Source organism: Phoca vitulina, unplaced genomic scaffold (genome assembly GCF_004348235.1).
Source record: "Phoca vitulina isolate PV1807 unplaced genomic scaffold, GSC_HSeal_1.0 scaffold2, whole genome shotgun sequence".
Taxonomy (NCBI): Eukaryota; Metazoa; Chordata; class Mammalia; order Carnivora; family Phocidae; genus Phoca; species Phoca vitulina.
The window spans coordinates 61475656-61498400 of NW_022589705.1; the positions used below are offsets into that span (position 1 = coordinate 61475656).

At 39.2% G+C, this 22745-nt stretch overlaps 1 protein-coding gene and 2 pseudogenes across 3 annotated transcripts in view; all 3 read left to right on the forward strand.

Moving 5' to 3' along the window:
* Nucleotides 1-22745, forward strand: part of FAF1 (Fas associated factor 1) — a 514999-nt gene that overhangs the window by 191812 nt on the left and 300442 nt on the right. The gene's annotated exons all lie outside the window — the stretch shown is intronic.
* On the forward strand, nucleotides 13940-15680 carry LOC116641394 (annotated as a pseudogene).
* LOC116641403 lies at nucleotides 15707-22649 on the forward strand (annotated as a pseudogene).

Consider the following 22745-nt stretch of genomic DNA (forward strand, 5'->3'; position numbering starts at 1 on the left):
ATAATTAGAGAAAGGAGGAGTATTGTAATCAGGTAGTATTCTTATAGTTTTATTTGATATTCTTATTTGATAGTATAACCAAAACCTGGTAAGTGGTAATTTCTTAAAAGTTATTGGTAATGTAAACTCTGAAACCACATCAGCAAAATTTTGGTATTGTTATATTAAAATTCACTGGAATATTCAGCTTCAGTGTATGGTTTTCTAATATCTGTGTAATAGTTATTTGGGTTTATCTTTGTGTATGGTGTAAGAAAATGGTCCAGTTTCATTCTTCTGCATGTGGCTGTCCAATTTTCCCAGCACCATTTATTGAAGAGACTGTCTTTTTTCCAGTGGATATTCTTCCCTGATTTGGCAAAGATTAGTTGACCATAGAGTTGAGGGTCCATTTCTGGGGTCTCTGATCTATTCCATTGATTTATGTGTCTGTGTTTGTGCCAATACCGTGCTGTCTTGATGATCACAGCTTTGTAATATAGCTTCAAGTCAGGCATTGTGATGCCCCCAGCTTTGTTTTTTTTTTTTCAGCAATCCCCTGGTGATCTGGGGTCTTTTCTGGTTCCATACAAATTTTAGGATTGCTTGTTCCCGCTGTGTGAAAAATGCTGATGGTATTTTGAGAGAGATTGCATTGAATGTGTAGATTGCTCTGGGCAGCATAGACATTTTCACAATGTTTATTCTTCCAATTCATGAGCATGGAATGTTTTTCCATCTCTTTGTGCCTTCCTCAATTTCTTTCATAAGTGAGTTTCTAGAGTAAAGATCCTTTACCTCTTTGGTTAGGCTTATTCCTAGGTATCTTATGGTTTTTGGTGTTATTGTAAATGAATCGATTCCTTGATTTCTCTTTCTTCAGTCACACTGTTAATGTATAGAAATGCAGCTGATTTCTGTGCATTGATTTTGTATCCTGCCATGTTGCTGAATTGCTGTATGAGATCTAGCAATTTGGGGGTGGAGTCTTTTGGGTTTTCTACATAAAGTATTATGTCATCTGTGAAGAGTGGGAGTTTGATTTCTTCTTTGCCAATTTGAATGTCTTTGATTTCTTTTTGTTGTCTGATTGCTGAGGCTAGGACTTCTAGTACTATGTTGAACAATAATGGTGATAGTGGGCATCCCTGTCGTGTTCCTGACCATAAGGGAAAAGCTCTCAGTTTTTCCCATTGAGAATGATACTCGCTGTGGGCTTCTTGTGGATGGCTTTTATGATATTGAGGTATGTTCCCTCTATCCCTATATTTTTTAATCAGGAAAGGATGCTGTATTTTGTCAAATGTTTTTTTCTGCATCAATTGAGAGGATCATATGGTTTTTGTCTCTTCTTTTGTTAATGTGATCCATCAATTTTTTTTACTTTTTTATTGTTATGTTAATCACCATACATCATTAGTTTTTTCTTTAAAGGATGAGATTTTATTTTATTTTATTTATTTATTTTTAAGATTTTATTTATTTATTTTGACAGAGAGAGACACAGCGAGAGAGGGAACACAAGCAGGGGGAGTGGGAGAGGGAGAAGCAGGCTCCCTGCTGAGCAGGGAGCCTGATGTGGGGCTCGATACCAGGACCCTGGGATCATGACCTGAGCCGAAGGCAGACGCTTAACGACTGAGCCACCCAGGCGCTCCTACATCATTAGTTTTTGATGTAGTGTTCCATGATTCATTGTCTGTGCATAACACCCAGTGCTCCATGCAGAACGTGCCCTCTTTAATACCCAACACCAGGCTAACCCATCCTCCCACCCCCCTCCGCTCTAGAACCCTCAGTTTGTTTTTCAGGTCCATCGTCTCTCATGGTTTGTCTCCCCCTCCGATTTCCCCCCCTTCATTCTTCCCGTCCAACTATCTTCTTCTTTTTTTTTTTCTTAACATATATTGCATTATTTGTTTCAGAGGTACAGATCTGTGATTCAACAATCTTGCACAATTCACAGCGCTCACCATAGCACATACCCTCCCCAATGTCTATCACCCAGCCACCCCATCACTCCCATCCCAACCCCCACTCCAGCAACTCTCAGTTTGTTTCCTGAGATTAAGAATTCCTCATATCAGTGAGATCATATGATACATGTCTTTCTCTGATTGACTTATTTCATTTAGCATAACACCCTCCAGTTCCATCCACGTCGTTGCAAATGGCAAGAACTCATTCCTTTTGATGGCTGCATAATATTCCATTGTATGTGTGTATACACACACACACACACACACACACACACACACATATATATATATATACCACATCTTCTTTATCCAGTCATCTGTCGATGGACATCTTGGCTCTTTCCACAGTTTGGCCATTGTGGACATTGCTGCTATAAACATCGGGGTGCACGTACCCCTTCGGATCCCTACATTTGTATCTTTGGGGTAAATACCCAGTAGTGCAATTGCTGGGTCGTAGGGTAGCTCTATTTTCAACTTTTTGAGGAACCTCCATACTGTTTTCCAGAGTGGTTGCACCAGCTTGCATTCCCACCAACAGTGTAGGAGGGTTCCCCTTTCTCCGCCTCCCCGCCAGCGTCTGTCGTTTCCTGACTTGTTAATTTTAGCCATTCTGACTGGTGTGAGGTAGTATCTCATTGAGGTTTTGATTTGGATTTCCCTGATGCCGAGCGATGTTGAGCACTTTTTCATGTGTCTGTTGGCCATTTGGATGTCTTCTTTGGGAAAATGTCTGTTCCTGTCTTCTACCCATTTCTTGATTAGATTATGTGTTCTTTGGGTGTTGAGTTTGGTAGTTTCTTATAGATTTTGGATACTAGCCCTTTATCTGATACGTCATTTGCAAATATCTTCTCCCATTCTGTCGGTTGTCTTTTGGTTTTGTTGACTGTTTCCTTTGCTGTGCAAAAGCTTTTTATCTTGATGAAGTCCCAATAGTTCATTTTTGCCCTTGCTTCCCTTGCCTTTGGTGATGTTTCTAGGAAGAAGTTGCTGCAGCTGAGGTCGAAGTGGTTGCTGCCTGTGTTCTCCTTTAGGATGTTGATGGACTCCTGTCTCACATTGAGGTCTTTCAACCATTTTGAGTCTATTTTTGTGTGTGGTGTAAGGAAATGGTCCAGTTTCATTCTTCTGCATGTGGCTGTCCAGTTTTCCCAACACCATTTGTTGAAGAGACTGTCTTTTTTCCATTGGACATTCTTTCCTGCTTTGTCGAAGATTAGTTGACCATAGAGTTGAGGGTCCATTTCTGGACTCTCTATTCTGTTCCATTGATCTATGTGTCTGTTTTTGTGCCAGTACCATACTGTCTTGATGATGACAGCTTTGTAATAGAGCTGGAAGTCCGGAATTGTGATGCTGCCAGCTTTGCTTTTCTTTTTCAACATTCCTCTGGCTATTCGGGGTCTTTTCTGGTTCCATACAAATTTTAGGATTATTTGTTCCATTTCTTTGAAAAAAGTGGATGGTATTTTGATGGGGATTGCATTGAATGTGTAGATTGCTCTAGGTAGCATTGACAGCTTCACAATATTTGTTCTTCCAATCCATGAGCAGGGAACGTTTTTCCATTTCTTTGTGTCTTCCTCAATTTCTTTCATGAGTATTTTATAGTTTTCTGAGTACAGATCCTTTGCCTCTTTGGTTAGATTTATTCCTAGGTATGTTATGGTTTTGGGTGCAATTGTAAATGGGATCGACTCCTTAATTTCTCTTTCTTCTGTCTTGTTGTTGGTATATAAGAATGCCACTGATTTCTGTGCATTGCTTTTATATCCTGCCACTTTACTGAATTCCTGTATGAGTTCTAGCAGTTTTGGGGTGGAGTCTTTGGGGTTTTTTCACATAAAGTATCATATCATCTGCAAAGAGTGAGAGTTTGACTTCTTCTTTGCCGATTCAGATGCCTTTTATTTCTTTTTGCTGTCTGATTGCTGTGGCTAGGACTTCTAATACTATGTTGAGTAGCAGTGGTGATAGTGGACATCCCTGCCACATTCGTGACCTTAGGGGGAAAGCTCTCAGTTTTTCCCCATTGAGAATGATATTCTCTGTAGGTTTTTCATAGATGGCTTTTATGATATTGAGGTATGTACCCTCTATGCCTATACTCTGAAGAGTTTTGATCAAGAAAGGATGCTGTACTTTGTCAAATGCTTTTTCTGCATCCTTTGAGAGGATCATATGATCCTTGTTCTTTCTTTTGTTAATATATTGTATCACGTTGATTGATTTGCGGATGTTGAACCAACCTTGCAGCCCAGGGATAAATCCCACTTGGTCGTGGTGAATAATCTTTTTAATGTACTGTTGAATCCTATTGGCTAGTATTTTGGTGAGAAGTTTTGCATCCATGTTCATCAAGGATATTGGTCTGTAATTCTCCTTTTTGATGGGGGTCTTTGTCTGGTTTTGGGATCAAGGTAATGGTGGTCTCATAAAACGAGTTTGGAAGTTTTCCTTCCATTTCTATTTTTTGGAATAGTTTCAGAAGAATAGGTATTAATTCTTCTTTAAATGTTTGGTAGAATTCCCTTGGGAAGCCATCTGGCCCTGGGCTTTTGTTTTTTGGGAGATTTTTGATGCCTATTATAGGTCTGTTCAGGTTTTCTATTTCTTCCTGGTTCAGTTTTGGTAGTTGATACATCTCTAGGAATGCATCCATTTCTTCCACATTATCTAATTTACTGGCATAGAGTTGCTCATAATATGTTCTTATAATTCTTTGTATTTCTGTGGTGTTAGTTGTGATCTCTCCTCTTTCATTCATGATTTTGTTGATTTGGGTCATTTCTCTTCTCTTTTTGATAAGTCTGGCCAGGGGTTTATCAATCTTGTTAATTCTTTCAAAGAACCAGCTCCTAGATTCGTTGATCTGTTCTACTGTTCTTTTAGTTTCTATTTCATTGATTTCTGCTCTGATCTTTATTATTTCTCTTCTCCTGCTGGGTTTAGGCTTTATTTGCTGTTCTTTCTCCAGCTCCTTTAGGTGTAGGGTTAGGTTGTGTACTTGAGACCTTTCTTGTTTCTTGAGAAAGGCTTGTATTGCTATATACTTTCCTCTTAGGACTGCCTTTGCTGCATCCCAAAGATTTTGAATAGTTGTGTTTTCATTTTCCTTGGTTTCCATGAATTTTTTTAATTCTTCTTTAATTTCCTGGTTGACCCATTCATTCTTTAGGAGGATGCTCTTTAGCCTCCATGTATTTGAGTTCTTTCCGACTTTCCTCTTGTGATTGAGTTCTAGTTTCAAAGCATTGTGGTCTGAAAATAGGCAGGGAATGATCCCAATCTTTTGGTACCGGTTGAGACCTGATTTATGACCTAGGATGTGATCGATTCTGGAGAATGTTCCATGGGCACTAGAGAAGAATGTGTATTCTGTTGCTTTGGGATGGAATGTTCTGAATATGTCTGTGAAGTTAATTTGGTCCAGTGTGTCATTTAAAGTCTTTATTTCCTTGTTGATCTTTTGCTTAGACGATCTGTCCATTTCAGTGAGGGGGGTGTTAAAGTCCCCCACTATTATTGTATTGTTGTCAATGTGTTTCTTTGCTTTTGTTATTAATTGCCTTATATAATTGGCTGCTCCCATGTTAGGGGCATAGATATTTACCATTGTTAGATCTTCTTGTTGGATGGACCCTTTAAGTAGGATATAGTGTCCTTCCTCATCTCTTATTACAGTCTTTGGTTTAAAATCTAATTTGTCTGATAGAAGGATTGCCACCCCAGCTTTCTTTTGGTGTCCATTAGCATGGTAAATTGTTTTCCACCCCCTCACTTTCAATCTGGGGGTGTCTTTGGGTCTAAAATGAGTCTCTTGCAGACAGCATATCGATGGGTCTTGTTTTTTAATCCAATCTGATAGCCTGTGTCTTTTGATTGGGGCATTTAGCCCATTTACATTCAGGGTAAGTATTGAAAGATACGAATTTAGTGCCATTGTATTGCCTGTAAGGTGACTGTTACTGTATATTGTCTGTGTTCCCTTCTGGTCAATGTTGCTTTTAGGCTCTCTCTTTGCTTAGAGGACCCCTTTCAATATTTCTTGTAGGGCTGGTTTCGTGTTTGCTAATTCCTTTAGTTTTTGTTTGTCCTGGAAGCTTTTTATCTCTCCTTCTATTTTCAATGACAGCCTAGCTGGATATAGTGTTCTTGGCTGCATATTTTTCTCATTTAGTGCTCTGAATATATCCTGCCAGTCCTTTCTGGCCTGCCAGGTCTCTGTGGATAGGTCTGTTGCCAGTCTAATGTTTCTACCATTGTAGGTTACATATCTCTTCTCCCAAGCTGCTTTCAGGATTTTCTCTTTGTCTCTGAGACTCGTAAGTTTTACTATTAGATGTCGGGGTGTTGACCTATTTTTATTGATTTTGAGAGGGCTTCTCTGTGCCACCTGGATTTTGATGCCTGTTTCCTTCCCCAAATTAGGGAAGTCCTCTGCTATAATTTGTTCCAATATAGCTTCTGCCCCTCTCTCTCTTTCTTCTTCTTCTTGGATCCCAATTATTCTAATGTTGTTTCATCTTATGGTATTGCTTATCTCTCGAATTCTGCCCTCATGATCCAGTAGTTGTTTATCTCTCTTTTTCTCAGCTTCTTTATTTTCCATCATTTGGTCTTCTATATCACTAGTTCCCTCTTCTGCTTCATTTATCCTAGCAGTTAGCACCCCCATTTTTTATTGCACCTCATTAATAGCCTTTTTGATTTCAACTTGGTTAGATTTTAGTTCTTTTATTTCTCCAGAAAGGGTTTCTCTAATAACTTCCATGGTTTTTTCAAGCCCAGCTAGTATCTTTAAAGTCATGAATCTGAACTCTAGATCCGACATCGTACTAATGTCCGTATTGAGTAGGTCCCTGGCAGTCGGTACTACCTCTTGTTCTTTTTGTTGAGGTGATTTTTTCCGTGTTGTCATTTTGTCCAGAGGAGAGTAGATGAATGAGAAAACAAAATGCTAACAGGGTAACAACGTCCCCAGAAAATATACTCTAAGCAAATCAGAAAAGACCTGAAGCCTGGGGAAAAGAAAGGGAAAGAAAGAAAAAAGAAAAAGAAAAAGATAAAAACAAAGAAAAACAGAACAAAACATAAAACCCAGAATATGATCAAATATGATCAGGCTGGTGCATAGATCAGTGCCACACACTAGATTTTGGGTGTATTTGGTCTGTTAGAAGAAAGTGCCTCCCAAAATTTTAAAGAAAGAAAAACTTATATATGTACAAAAATAAGCGTTGGTATGATGAAGGGATGGAATATGATTGTAAAGATGAAAATTATAAAAAATTTTATAAAAGGAATTGATAAGAAGTTGTTTGAAAAGAGAAAGAAGAGGATTTAAAAAAAAAAGAAAAGGGAGAGAATGTGATCAGGTAGGAGAATAGAACAAAGCCATACACTAGAGATTTAGGGTATATTTTGATCTGTTAGAAGAAACTATCTCAATTAAAGAGAGAACAACTTATATATATATGCCAAAAATAAGGGTAACTACTATGAAGGGATAGAGTATGACTCTAAAAATGAAAAATAAAAATATTTTTTTAAAAAAGGATTGATATGATGTTGGTAAAAAAGGGAAAAAGAAAATTCAAAAAAAAAAAGTTCAAAAAAAAAATTCACTTTGAAAGACTACAGAATCGTGGTAAAAAAGCCATGGATTCTATGTGCATTATTCCCCTAGCGCTGGAGTTCTGCTGTTCTAATTGATCGGTAAACTTGGTCTTGGCTGGCTGTTCTTGCTGATCTTCTGGGGGAGGGGCCTATTGCCATGGTTCCCAAATGTCTTTGCCGGAGGCGGAATTGCCCCAAAGTAATCTGCTCGGGTTTGCTCTCGGGAGCTTTTGTTCTCTACAAGCTTTCGGTACAGCTTTGGAGGACGTGAGTGAAAATGGTGACCTCCCAATCTCCGTCCCGGAGGAACCGAGAACTCGGGGCTCCGCTCCTCAGTGAGCCCCCAGAGAAAAGCAGTCAATCACTCCCGTCTCCCCGGTCTCTGGCCGCACTCTGCGCTCACCCGGCCTGTGACCAAGCGTTTCTGTCTCTGGCACCCGACCGCATGTGGAGTCTCCAAACCCAGCAGATTCCTGCGGTGTGCTCCCGTGCCGCTCCTCCTGGGGGAGGAAGGGGAGTCTCCCCAGATCTGCCACTTGTTGGGTCCCCGCTGGAGGAGCAGTGGCCCGACTGTGCCGCGGATCACGGTTTATGGCCACCCCGAGCTGAGAGCCCACTCCTTTGCTCCATCTCTGCAGCCGGCTTCCCCGCTCCGAAACCCAGGAGCTCTGCTGCACTCAGGCACCCCTGGTCTTTCTGTGACCCCGAGGGTCTGAGACCACACTGTCCCATGAGGGTTCCACCCCCTGCTTAGCCACTGGAGCGACGTCCCTCAGTGGAGAAGACTTCTAAAAGTTCCGATTTTGTGCTCTGCTTCTCTATCACTTGCCAGAAGTGGCTGACGGAGGCCCCCTCCCCCGGCATCTATCCTCCTGAATATTGCCTCGGATTCACTTCTCTGCACATCCTACCTTCCAGAAAGTGGTCGCTTTTCTGTTCAGAGTTGTTGCTATTCTTTTCTTCGATCTCCTGTTGAGTTTGTAGGTGTTCAGAATGGTTTGATCCCTATCCAGCTGAATTCCTGAGACCAGACGAAACCCAGGTCTCCTACTCCTCCGCCATCTTGCTCTGCCCTCGTGATCTATCACATTGATTGATTTGCAAATGTTGAACCACCCTTGCATCCCAGGGAGAAACCCCACCTGGTCATGGTGAATAATCCTTTTAATGTACTGTTGGATCCCATTGGCTAGGATCTCGTTGAGTATTTTGGCATCCATCAAAATCCTGAGGAGAACATAGGCAGTAACCTCTTCAACATTGGACACAGTGACCTCTTTGAAGACACGTCTCTAAAGGTAAGGGAAACAAAAGCAAAAATGAACTTTTGGGACTTCATCAAGATAAAAAGCTTTTGCATAGTAAAGGAAACTGTCAACAAAACAAAGAGGCAACCCAGGGAATGGGAGAAGATATTTGCAAATGACAGTACAGATAAATGGCTGGTATCCAAGATCTATAAAGAACTTCTCAAACTTGGGGCGGCTGGGTTGCTCAGTTGTTAGACCTCTGCCTTCAGTTCAGGTCATGATCCCAGGGTCCTGGGATCGAGCCCCACGTCGGGCTCTCTGCTTAGCGGGAAGCCTGCTTCTCCCTCTCCCACTCCCCCTGCTTGTGTTCCGTCTCTCGCTATGTCTCTCTCTCTGTCAAATAAAGAAGTAAAATCTTCAAAACAAAACAAAACAGAAAAAAGAACTTCTCAAACTCAACACCCAAAAAACAAATAATCCAGTCAATAAATGGGCAGAAGACATGAACAGACACTTCTCCAAAGAAGACATACGAATGGCTAACAAACACATGAAAAAATGTTCAACATCACTAGCCATCAGGGAAATATGAATCAAAACCACAATGAGATACCATCTTACACCAGTTAGAATGGCGAAAATTAACAAGACAGGAAACAAGTGTTGGCGAGGATGTGAAGAAAGGGGAACCCTCTTACACTGTTGGTGGGAATGCAAGTTGGTACAGCTACTCTGGAAAACAGTATGGAGGTTCCTCAAGATGTTAAAAATAGAGCTACCCTACCACCCAGCAATTGCAGTACTGGGTATTTACCGCAAAGATATAGATGTAGTGAAAAGAAGGGGCACCTGCACCCCAATGTTCATAGCAGCAATGTCCACAATACCCAAACTGTGGAAGGAGCCGAGATGTTCTTCAGCAGATGAATGGATAAAGAAGATGTGGTGCATATATACAATGGAATATTACTCAGCCATCAGAAAGGATGAATACCCACCATTTGCATTGACATGGATGGAACTGGAGGGTATTATGCTAAGTGGAATAAGTCAAGCACAGAAAGACAATTATTATATGGTTTCACTCATATGTGGAACATAATAGCGTGGAGAACCATAGGGGAAGGGAGGGAAAACTGAATGTGAAGAAATCAGAGAGGGAGACAAACCATGCATGATTCTGGACTCTGGGAACCAAACCGAGGGTTACAGAAGGGAGAGGAGCTGAGGGATGGGGTAACTGGGTGATTTAAAAAAAAATGTTAATAGTGTTCACCAAAAAAATAAAAAATCAATCAATAAAATAAATAAAAATAATGCCACAATGAGTAAAAATATAGTTATTTGGAAAATACTGGTTTGGTTAGATCAACCAAATATTGAAACATGGCATTATATGATATCAGTAAATCACATTTATTAATATCACTGATCTCACAGAAAAGTATTTTAAGTAAGGGGAAGTTGTAAAGCTCATAATGACATACAGATTTTTTAAAAATTTGGAATTTAGTTTGAAGGCTCAAATTTTGTCATTGACAAAGAGTTTTCATTTGTTTTCCTTGAATTGACAGGTTTACTTTGTTCCTTTTTTAAGAAAATGTCAACTCTGAATAACATAGTGTGACATCATTTGCTCAAGTAAAAATGGTGTTCTTTGAAAAAACAGTTCACCTCACAGTGTAAACATGTCCTTTTCCTCAGTACAATGGTTGTGCTTTAGTATGTAGCAGAAATGCCTTATGGGTACTTCCAGTTTCATCACACATAATATTAAAAGCACCAAGATTTGATACATATAATAATTTTTGTTACTTCATGGCTTTTTTTTTTTAATACAAGTATTTATTAGTATGCAATACAGTGACTACTAGTTCAGCTTAGCACCACTACTTTTTATTTCTTATTATTTATTTATTTGAGAGAGAGCAAGAGCAGGGGGAAGGGGCAGAGGGAGAGGAAGTGAGTGTCTTAAGCAGACAGTGGGCTGAGCGCGGAGCCCAGTGTGGGGCTCAATCTCATGACCCTGAGATCATGACCTGAACTGAAACCAAGAGTTGGACATTTAACTGACTGCACCCCAGGCGCCCCAAATTTTGTTTTTGTTTTTGTTTTGTTTTTAAGATTTTATTTATTTATTTATTTAGAGAGTGTACAAGTGGAGGAAGGGACAGTGGAAAAGGGAGAGAGAGAATCTCAAGTAGACTCCACATTGTTTGAGGAGCCTGACATGGGCTCTATCTCACCACCCTGAAATCATGACCTGATCCAAAATCAAGTGTCAGATACTTAAACCAATTGAGTCACCCAGGTGCTCCTTAGCACCACTACTTTGATTTGCCCGCAGTTTTACTTAGCATTACTTTTGTACAGTCAGTCTCAAGAAATCCCAGGAATCTGTGAACTATACTCTTGAGAATCACTGCTTTAGATCCATCCTAAAAATGTTGTAAAGGAGTCTAAAAAGGATCAACCTGATATGGGTGAAAATTAAGGGCCTGTCAGAATAAACTTCTACACTCTTTAAAGGCACACCACTAAGTGTAGACACTCATTAATGTAATTTTCATGATGAATGGTATTTAGTCAAAAACTAGTAGACATGAGGGGTGCCTGGGTGGTTTAGTCATTAAGTGTCTGCCTTGGGCTCAGGTCATGATCCCAGGGTACTGGGATCAAGCCCTGCATCGGGCTCCCCACTCCACAGGAAGCCTGCTTCTCCCTCTCCCACTCCCCCTGCTTGTGTTCCCTCTCTCACTGTGTCTCTCTCTGTCTAATAAATAAAATCTTAAAAAAAAAACACAAAAACTAGTAGACATGAGAAGTAGCCAAAAGTGATTCATAACCTGAAGAAAAATTTGAAAATAAACATACATGAGTGGTAAAAATAATAGAGTTAGGAGATGATGATTTAAAAGTTATTATAACTATTCTTAAGAGTTTAAAGGAAATCAAGAATGCAATGAGGAAAGAAATGAAAAATACTGAAAATTAACCAAATGGAAATTCTAGAGCTAAAGTATAACGTTTACCCAAAAGGAGTTAAGAGGCTAGATGCTGTTGACAAAAGATCAATGAATTTGAGAACATAGCAATAAAAACAATGCAAAGTGAAGTGCACACAGCAAATATATTTTGTATTTGTATTTTTGCTTTATGTAGGAGTGGAGGTAGATAGTGGAATGGAGCCTGAGTGACCCTTGGGGGACATAAAGAGTGGCCTAATGTATGTGTGAGTAAAGTTCCTGAACTAGAGGGGCTAGTTAGAAAGGGGGAAATTTTAAAGAAAGAACAGCAGAAAACTACCCAAATTTCATGAAAAATATAAACTCACAGATATAAGCAGCTTAGTAACTCCATCAGGAGTAACTCAAAGGAAACCATAACAAGGTACATCATAATAAAATTGCTGAAAATCAGTAGCACAAAAAATTTAAAAAGTAGTCAGAGGTGAGAAAACACAGACACATTGCACATAGGGAAACATTTAAAAATAATGATTACAGAATTCTTATCAGAAGCAGTGCAAGCCAGGAGATAATCATGATATTTTCAAGTGCTAAAGAAATAAAACGTTAACTTAGAATGCTATATCCAACAAAAGTATCTTTCAGAAATGAAGACTAAATATATTTTTCACACAAACAGAAGCTACAAGAAATGTTAAAGGAAGTTCCTTAGGCTGAAAGGAAATGATAACAAATGGAAAATTAGATCAACACAAATAAATGAAGAGCACCAGAAATTGTAAATATTTGGGTACATATGAGAAATTTTTTATTTTTAATTTTTTAAAAAGAGAGACATTTGAAAAGTGAAAGTAATTACAGTATATTGTGGCGTTTATGAATTATGTAGAAGTAAATGTATGAAAACACACAAAGAACAGGAAAGGAGAATATAAGTATACTGTTATAAGACAAGTCCTATATTATTTGAAGGCAGACTGTGTTAAGTTAAAAATGCATATTGGGGTGCTGGGGTGACTCATTTGGTTAAGCGTCTGACTCTTGATCTCAGCTCAGGTCTTGATATCAGGGTCATGAGTTCAAGCCCTGTGTTGGGCTCCCTACTGGGCGAGGAGCCTACTTAAAAAATAAATAAATAAAAATGCAAATTGTAAACCCAAGAGCAATCACTAAAACAGTGAAATGCAGATTATAGTTATTAAGCCAAGGGTTGAAATGAAATGGAATATCTAAAAATAATAAATTCAAATGAAGGTAGAAAGAAATACCAAAATAAAAAATAAGATAGGACGAATATAAAACAATAAGGCCATGAATACAATTAATATAAATTATCTCACATTCTTTTCTTTCTTTTTCTTTTTTTTTTTTTTTAGATTTTATTTATTTATTTTAGAGAGATCATGCACATGTGTGCACACATATGGGGAGGGGTAAAAGGGGAGGAAGAGGAAGAGGGAAAAACTCCCAAGCTTACTGTGCACTGAGCTGGGATTCCGATGCAGCTCAATCCCTTGACCCTCTGAGATCATGATCAGAGCGGAAACCAAGAGTCAGAAGCTCAACTGGCTGGGCCACCCAGGCTCCCCTATCTCACATTCTTATGAGGAGGTAGAGGTTGTGAGAGTGGATAAAAAAGGAAAACCAAATATATGTACAAGAAACCCACTTTAAATATAAAGTATAATATTGAAATATATATAGGAAAATGCTAATCAAGATATGAAATGTTACGTTAGTAACATATTATTGTATTATGTTAATATTAAATGAAGTACTTCTGGACAAGGATTATTATTAAGGCCAAATGGAGACATTTTGTGATGAAAATGGCAACTCATCACAGTCATCACAAAGACATGGTATCATAGATGTGACCGTGTCTGGGGCGCCTGGGTGGCTCAGTCATTGAGCGTCTGCCTTCGGCTCAGGTCATGATCCCAGGGTCTTGGGATTGAGCCCTGCGTCGGGTTCCCTGCTCCGCGGGAAGCCTGCTTCTCCCTCTCCTACTCCCCTTGCTTGTGTTCCCTCTCTCGCTGTGTCTCTCTCTGTCAAATAAATAAATAAAATTTAAAAAAAATGTGCACATGCCTAATAACAGAGTTGGAAAGTATATGAAACAAAACCTGATAGAACTGAAATGAGAAATGGACAAACCCACAGTAGTAATTGGAGATTACAGCACTCCTTTCTCATAGTAAATGTTCAGACCAATAGCAAATACGAACAACATATCAACCAGTTTGATCTATTTGAAGTGTGTAGACTCCTCATAATCACAGCAAAATACACATTCTTTTCATATGCAGTTGGTACATTCATTAAGGCATAAAATATACTCAGCCATAAAATAAGTCACTAAAAGTTTAAAAATCATGTGAAGTGTGTTCTCTAACAATAGTGGAATTAATAGAAATCAAGAGTCTGGAAAATCCTGATGTATTTGGAAATTAACATATTTCTAAATAAACTAGGTCAAAGAAGGAATCACAAAAGAAATTAGAAAATATTTTGAACTAAATTAAGATGGAAACATGGCATACCAACATTGTTTGATGCTGACAAAGTGGTATTGAGAGGGAAATTTGTGGTTCAAATGCTTAATTACAAAAGAAGAAAGTTCTAAAAGCAATGATCAGCCCTTCTACTAAGAAGTAGGAAAAGTGTCCCCTCCCCTCCTTTGACTTATAGCAACAAGATTTACCTTCACTCCTAAAACAGCTAAATAAACCACCCAAAAGGCTTAGAAGGAATACTATTAGGAATAGTATCTGTGCTCACAAGCTAGAAAAGAAAACCTCATAATTCATGAAGCTTGGATAGAGTATTCAAGGCTTTTGCATTGGTAACGGGGGATAATTAGCTTTAGATTAAGTACTACTTGGTTGATACTCACTGACATCTTAGTAGAAAGACCCAAGCACATTGAACTGTTTCCAAGTAACTTACCTGCATTTTATTTTTTTTTTTAAAGATTTTTTTTTTTTTTTTTTTTTTTATCTGAGAGAGAGAATGGGAGACAGAGAGCATGAGAGGGGGAGGATCAGAGGGAGAAGCAGACTCCCCGCTGAGCAGGGAGTCCGATGCGGGACTCGATCCCGGGACTCCAGGATCATGACCTGAGCCGAAGGCAGTTGCTTAACCAACTGAGCCACCCAGGCGCCCCGCTTACCTGCATTTTAGAACAAAGCCCAAGAATATAGGAATAAAAAAATATTCAGTACCCATCAAGGTAAAATCCACAATGTCTGGCATCCAGTAAAAATTGCCAGGCATTCAAAAATTCAGAAAAACCTGGCCCATAATGAGGAGAGAGATTAAAAACAACTCAGAACTGACATAGATGTTGGAATTAGCAGGTATGGACATTTTAAAATAGTTTTTATAGCTCTCTTATGCTTACATTTAAAAGAGAGAGGAAAAGGGTAAAAAATGTGAGCAAGCCTGTGGTTGCCTGTGGTGGCAGAGTTCAGTAAACTGGGTTTAGTGCAAGGTGATATTTGAGAATGATGTTGTGAAAGAGGCCATAAGAAGTCTTCTTGAGAACCTTTATAACAACAGGATGTTTCGCATTAAGAGAGCACTGGACCTGACTATGAGGCAGCAGATTTTGCCTAAAGAGCAGTGGATAAAATATGAAGAGGATAAATTCTACTTTGAACCATATCTGAAAGAAGTTATTTGGGAAATAAAAGAGAAGAATGGGCAAAGAAATAATCATGGAATTGAAATCTGTGGTAGCAGCTGTCCTACAAATATTTTTAAGAAGTTGGGTAAATATGAAATGTACAATTTAGAACTATTTGAGCTGCAAATGTATTACTTTAAATAAATGTCTAATGTAATTATAAAAAAATGAAAATAAAAAAGAAAAGATTTAAAATAATAAGTCATTGAAAATGTTAAAATGGCCCAAACTGAGTGTCTAGAGATGAAGACCATGATGTCTGAGATGAAAAATTTACCAGGTAAGATTAACAGACGGCGAAGAAGAAAAGATTAGTAAATTTGAAGATAACACAGTAGAAACCACTTCAGGAAAGCGTTTGACAGTTTTCTACAAAGTTATTATACAATGACCATTCCTCTTCTAGGTATTTACCCAAAAGAAGTGAAAGCATGTCTATGAAGACATGTACATTATTGTTTATGGCAATGTATTTGTAAAAGCACCAAACTATAGATAACCCCAAATGCCCATAAACCAGTGGATGGATAAACACATTGTTGTATATCTATATAATGTAGTACTACTTAGGAATAAAAGAAATGGACTGTTGTTACACACAACAATGTGGGAGAATCTCAGACTTTTTTGAATGAAAGAAGCCAGATTTAAAAAGTATATTAATGCAGTTCCATTTATATAAAATCATAGATAATTCTAACTAAACCATAGTTACAGAAATCAAATTAGCAGTTCTCTGGGGATGAAGTAAGGAGAGTGTAGAGGAATTACCAAGGGGCATAAAAAACCTTTTTATGCATAAACCTACAAACTTGCGTATGATGAATTTCACTTTTTGGATATATTTATCAAAACTTACGAGATTGTAGATTTTAAATATGTGCAGTTTATTTCATGTCAATTACAATAAAGCTATTAGGAATTTTTTTAAAAAAGAGCAAATAAAATTCCAAAGTAACTGTAGAAGGAAGCAAATTATATATGTGTATACACACAAACAGAAATCAATAAAGCAGAAAATGGATAAATAGTAGAGAAAATGAACAAAATAAAACTTACAGCTGTTTTTTGAGTAGATGAATAAAATTGATAATTCACTTGATACTGTGAATAAGAACAAAAGAAAGAAAGCACAAATTGTTCATATTGGAAATGAAAGGAACCTTTAGATGTTAAATGGGTTATAAGGCAACATCAAGAACAAATTTATGCCAGTAAATTTAAAAGATATATCAAACTTTAAGAAGCTATAAAGATTATTTTAAAGGTACAGATTACAGCCAACAGAAGAAAAAATAAAAAATCTGAATAGGTGTGCATCAAATATATAAATTGAATTGATAATCAAAAACCTTCCCAGAAAGCAATCCCAATATTAGATGACTTCACTGGTAAAGTCTATCTAATATTTAAGGAAGAAATACTAGCAATCATTCATAAATAGAGAAAGGATAATGTATTTCCTAATTCATTTCATGAAATCAGCATTACTCTAATACTAAAAGCAGACAAAGACATTACAGGAAAAGAAAAGTACAGACCAATATTTCTTAAAATTATAGAGGCAGAAATTCTTTACAAAATATTTGCAGGTTGGGTGCCTGGGTGGCTCAGTTGGTTAGGGTCCAACTCTTGATTTTGGCTCAGGTCATGATCTTAGGTTCCTGAGATGAAGCCCCAAGTTGGGCTCTGCACTCAACATGGAGTCTGCTTGTTTCTCTCCCTCTGCCCCCACCCCGCTCGTGCACTCTCTTGCTCACTCTTTCTCAAATATAAATAAATAAAATCTTAAAAAAATATTTGCAAGTTGAATTCAGTAAAATGTAATAAAATACACATGTATATAATATACTTCACGGTCAAGTCAGTTTATTCAGGAATGCAAAGCTTGTTTAGCAGCTTATAAATCATTCTTGTAATTCACCATATTAGAATAATAAATGAGAAAATTCATCTGATCATTTTAGTAGGTGGAGGAAAAAGCACTTAATGCCCATTCATGTTGTAAAATAAAAAAACTCACAACTAGTAAGAATAGAGGGAAACTTTGTCATCCTCATAAAGCACATTGCTGAAGAACATACAACTAATATACTTGATAATTAAAGACTAAATTCTTCCCCCCCCCAAGATTAAGAACAATGCAAGGTCCACTTGTAACACATCTATTCAGTGCTTTATAGAAGATAGGCAATAGCCATTAAGCACACAAAAAGATGATCAATGTCATTAGTTATTATTAATCATCAGAGAATACAAATTAAAACCATAGTTAGAAACCACAGCCACTGGAATGACTAAAATTAAAAAGACAGAAAATTCTTTTTGTTGATAGTGATATGCAGCCATTGGAACTTTGGTGGGATTCATGATGGTATAATCACTTGGGAAAACAGTTTGGCAGTTTTTAAAATAAAGTTAATCATACAGTCTAGCAATTCCATTCTTAGGTATTTATTCAAGAGAAATCAACACATATTTACAAAAGGGTTTACACAATGTTCATAGTAGCTTTATTTGCAGTAGGGAAAAAACAAACATATTTATCAGCAGGAGAATATATAAATTGTGCAATATCCATATGTATTTTATTTGTTGCTGTGTAACAAATGACTCAAAATTTAGTGATTTAAGAAAACAATTTGTTATCTCACAGTTTGTGTAGATGAGGAATCCAGGCATGGCTTAGCTGGTCTCTTATGGGCTGCAATTAGTATGTCATCTCAAGGCTCAACTAAGGAAGTATAAACTTTTGAGATCACTGATGTGGTTGCTGACAGGATTCATTTCGACGTTGGCATTGAGCCAAGATTCAGCTCTTCACTCACTCTTGGTTGGAGGCTGCCCTCTGTTCCTTACTATGTTTGCCTCTCTCTATACCAGTTTAAAAGGCAGTTGGTTTCATCAGAACAAGTAAAGGGCAAGAGAGAGTGTGCTAGCAAGATGGAAACCATAGTCTTAAAACTGATTTCAGAAGTCACATCCCATCACCATTATTATATTCTCTTCATTAGAAGTAACTTGGTACAGCTCACACTCATGGGAGAGGGAATTACAAACGGCATGAATACCATGAGGGTGGGGAGCATTGGAAGTGATTTCAGAAGCTGCCTACCTTACAAAATAATGAAATACTACTAAATAATGAAAAAGAACCTTATTGGTACACACAACAGTGTAGATGAATGTCAAAAACATTATGCAGAGCAAAAGAACCCAGGCATAAAAGGTAACAGAACTAATCTTTAGAGTGAGAAGGAAGATCAGTGGTTGGGTGGGAGAAGGTTTTTGTTTCAAAGGGGTATGAGTATCTTTTTGTGATATTACATCCCCAGTGCTTATTATATTATAACTGGAAGTTGTATCTTTTGAACACCTTCATCCACTTCCCAACTCTCCACTTCTGGTTACTACAAATCTGATCTCTTTTTCTGTGTGTTTCTTTCTTTCTTTTTTTAGATCCTCATGTAAGTGAGATATATAGTACTTGTCTTTCTATATCTGACTTCTTTCACTTAGCATAATGCCCTCAAGGTCTGTTCCTGTTATCAAAAATGGCAGGATTTCCTTCTTTTTTATGTTTGAATATTGAAATGTACACATACATCATAACTTCTTTATTCATTCATCCATCAGTGGACACTTAGGTTGCTTCAGTATTTTGGCTATTGTAGATAATGCTTCTATGAACATGAGGGTGTAGATATCTCTTTGACATAGTGTTTTTATTTCCTTTGAATATATTGCTGGATCATACGGTAGTTCTGTTTTTAATTTTTTGAGGACCCTCCATGCTGTTTTCCCTAGTGGTTGTGCTAATTTACAATTCCACCAGCAGTGTACAAGGGTTCCTTGTTCTCCACATCTTTGCCAGCATTTATTATCGCTCGTCTTTTTGATAGTAGCCATTCTAATAGGCATGAGGTGATATCTCATTGTGGTTTTGACTTGCATTTCCCTAATAATTAGTGATGCTGAGCACCTTTTCATTTACCTCTTGGCCATTTGTGTATCTTTTTTGGAAAAATATCTGTTCCGGTCCTTTGCCCATTTGTTTTTAAAGATTTATTTTGTTTATTTTAGAGAGTAAGAACAAGGGGGAGGGACAGAGAAGAGGGAGAGAATCCTTAAGGAGACTCCCCACTGAGTGCAGAGCCCAATGCAGGGCTCGATCCCAGGACCCTGAGATCATGACCCGAGCCAAAGGCAGACGCTTAACTGACTGAGCCACCCAGGCGCCCCATGCTTACCCATTTTTAATTGGATTGTGTGTGTGTATGTGTGTGTGTGTGTGTGTGTGTGTTTTACTATTGTGTTGTGAGTTCTTTATATATTTTGGATATTAACTCCTTATCAGATATATGGTTTGCAAATTCAGTGGACTGCTCTTAATGACATCTGCATAGCTTCATTTTTCCAAGTAACATATTAGGATGCTGTAGTGGCAGTGCCATCTTGTGTTAAGATCTTTGGTGTCAGGCAGACCCAGATATGAATACTGGCTCTGAAACTTCCTGCATTCTAGTACTTCACTGACCTATATTATTTTGGATATCCCTAAAACAATAACTACTGTTTATTTAGAATCTATACTGGCCAGGTACTATGCTAGACATTTATGTGTGTATTACCTTAGTTAATACAAATCAAAATAACCAACATTTTTTGAGACACATACTAATATAAAATATTTCCATGCCTTATGTGATTTAATGCAGCAACCCAATGAAGTGTTGGTACTATAATTATCCCCACTTTACAGAAGAAGAAATTGAGACCAACAGAATAAGTTTTTAAAATATGAGGAAATCAGGTTGCTGTCAAGATTCTGGTTTCATTTTCTGTTCTTCTCTACCTGTGGAATTAGACTTTTTGTATGTTACCCAAGCTTGTTGCAAAGAGTAACTGCAACTTCAACTTAAGATCTCTTTTTGTTTTTTCTTTAAGAAACTTCTTTCAGGTTGTGAATGCTAAGAGTATCTCCAGGAGTCTATAGAAGTGTCAGGTGAAGATTGGTTTCTAAGAGGAAAGCACTGGGCAGACTTGCAAGAGCATAAGCTCAATTCCAGACAAGTACAGCTCTAGAAATACCAACCTTAGCCATAAATGAAAAGGCAATGTTTATATATATTTGATATAAAAAGTATGGCTTATTTTTTCTACCATTTCCATAAAAGAACAATTCTTTGTCAGCAGTGACATTTTTTTGAAGTCCAAAGTTGATAAAAGTTTGTGCTTGTAAAATATATTATGATGTTTAATCACTATCAAAAGTGCCCAGATAGGAATTTTCTTTGGGGAAGTAAAACTTTGTCACTAAGGCCATGAAGTGTTTGATTGTAGCACTGCTTACTTTGGCAACTGTATTTCCATAGTACTTGTGTAGCACAAGTTTTTTTCCTTTGTCAGCATGGAATTATTTTTCCTCTTTTAATATATAACATCAGTTTTTTTCAGTATTTAATCACTTATTATAAATGGGGTTGAATTATATGTTAATCTAAAAGTATAGACTGGGGGCACCTGGGTGGCTCAGTAAGTTAAGTGTCCGACTTTTGATTTTGGCTCGGGTCATGATCTCAGGGTTGTGAGATTGAGCCTGCATCAGGCTCCATGCTGGATATGAAGGCTGCTTAAGATTCTCTCCCTCTTGCCGACCTCCCACAGAGGTCAGTTCTACACCTTCAGTCGTGTGTTCTCTGGGCTGGTGTCCACTGGCTTGAGGGTCAGGATCATGAGACCCAACTACACCCCTGGGAAGAAGGAGGACCTGTACCTGAAACCCATCCAGAGGACAATCCTGATGATGGGCCGTTAGGTGGAGCCCATTGAAGATGTGCCTTGTGGGAACATTGTGGGTCTGGTGGTTGTGGACCAGTTCCTGGTGAAGACTGGCACCATCACTACCTTTGAGCATGCCCACAACATGCGGGTGATGAAGTTCAGCATGAGCCCTGTCGTCTGGGTTGCTGTGGAGGCCAAGAATCCGGCTGACCTTCCCAAGCTAGTGGAGGGTCTGAGATGGCTGGCCAAGTCGGACCCTATGGTGCAGTGCATCACTGAGGAGTCTGGAGAGCACATTATTGCAGGGGCTGGGGAGCTGCACCTGGAGATCTGTCTGAAGGACCTGGAGGAGGACCATGCCTGCATTCCCATCAAGAAATCTGACCACCTAGTCTCCTATTGTGAGACTGTCAGTGAGGAGTCGAATGTGCTCTGCCTGTCCAAGTTCCCCAACAAGCACAACCGGCTGTACATGAAGGCACAGCCCTTCCCTGACGGCCTGGCTGAGGACATTGACAAGGGCGAGGTGTCCGCCTGGCAGGAGCTCAAGCAGCAGGCCCACTATCTGGCTGAGAAGTATGAGTGGGATGTGGCTGAGGCCCGCAAGATCTGGTGCTTCGGCCCGACGGCACTGGCCCCAATGTCCTCACAGACATCACCAAGGGTGTGCAGTACCTCAATGAGATCAAGGATAGCATGGTAGCTGGCTTCCAGTGGGCCACCAAAGAGGGGGCTCTGTGTGAAGAGAATATGTGTGGTGTGCGCTTTGATGTCCACGACGTGACCCTGCATGTGGATGCCATCCAGCACGGGGTGGGGGGGGGGGCAGATCATCCCCCCTGCCTGGCGCTGCCTCTACGCTGTGTGCTGACTGCCCAGCTCCAGCTTATGGAGCCCATCTACCTTGTGGAGATTCAGTGTCCGGAACAAGTGGTTGGTGGCATCTACGGTATCCTGAACAGGAACCGGGGTCAGGTGTTTGAGGAGTCCCAGGTGGCCGGCACCCGCATGTTTGTCGTGAAGGCCTGTCTGCCCGTGAATGAGTCCTTTGGCTTCACCGCTGACCTGAGGTCCAATACTGGTGGCCAGGCCTTCCCCAGTGCGTTTTTGACCACTGGCAGATCCTGCCAGGGGATCCCTTCGATGACAACAGCCGCCCCAGCCAGGTGGTGGCCGAAACACGGAAGCACAAAGGCCTGAAGGAAGGCATCCCGGCCCTGGACAACTTCCTGAACAAATTCTAGGCAGCCCTCCCCTGCCACCCACTACCCCGGATGGGACTCAGCACTGTATCCGGCTGACGATCGACCACAGCAACAAGCCCTCGCACTCTCCGTAACACCTTGAGACTGTCCACGGGGACGCTCTACCTGACAGGTTCTGGGGCCCACTCAGTGCCATCACTCAGTGTGAACACTTGATGCTGTTTCTTTCGATATTTATTTCAAGATTTCAGAGGCAACAGAAATGCCCT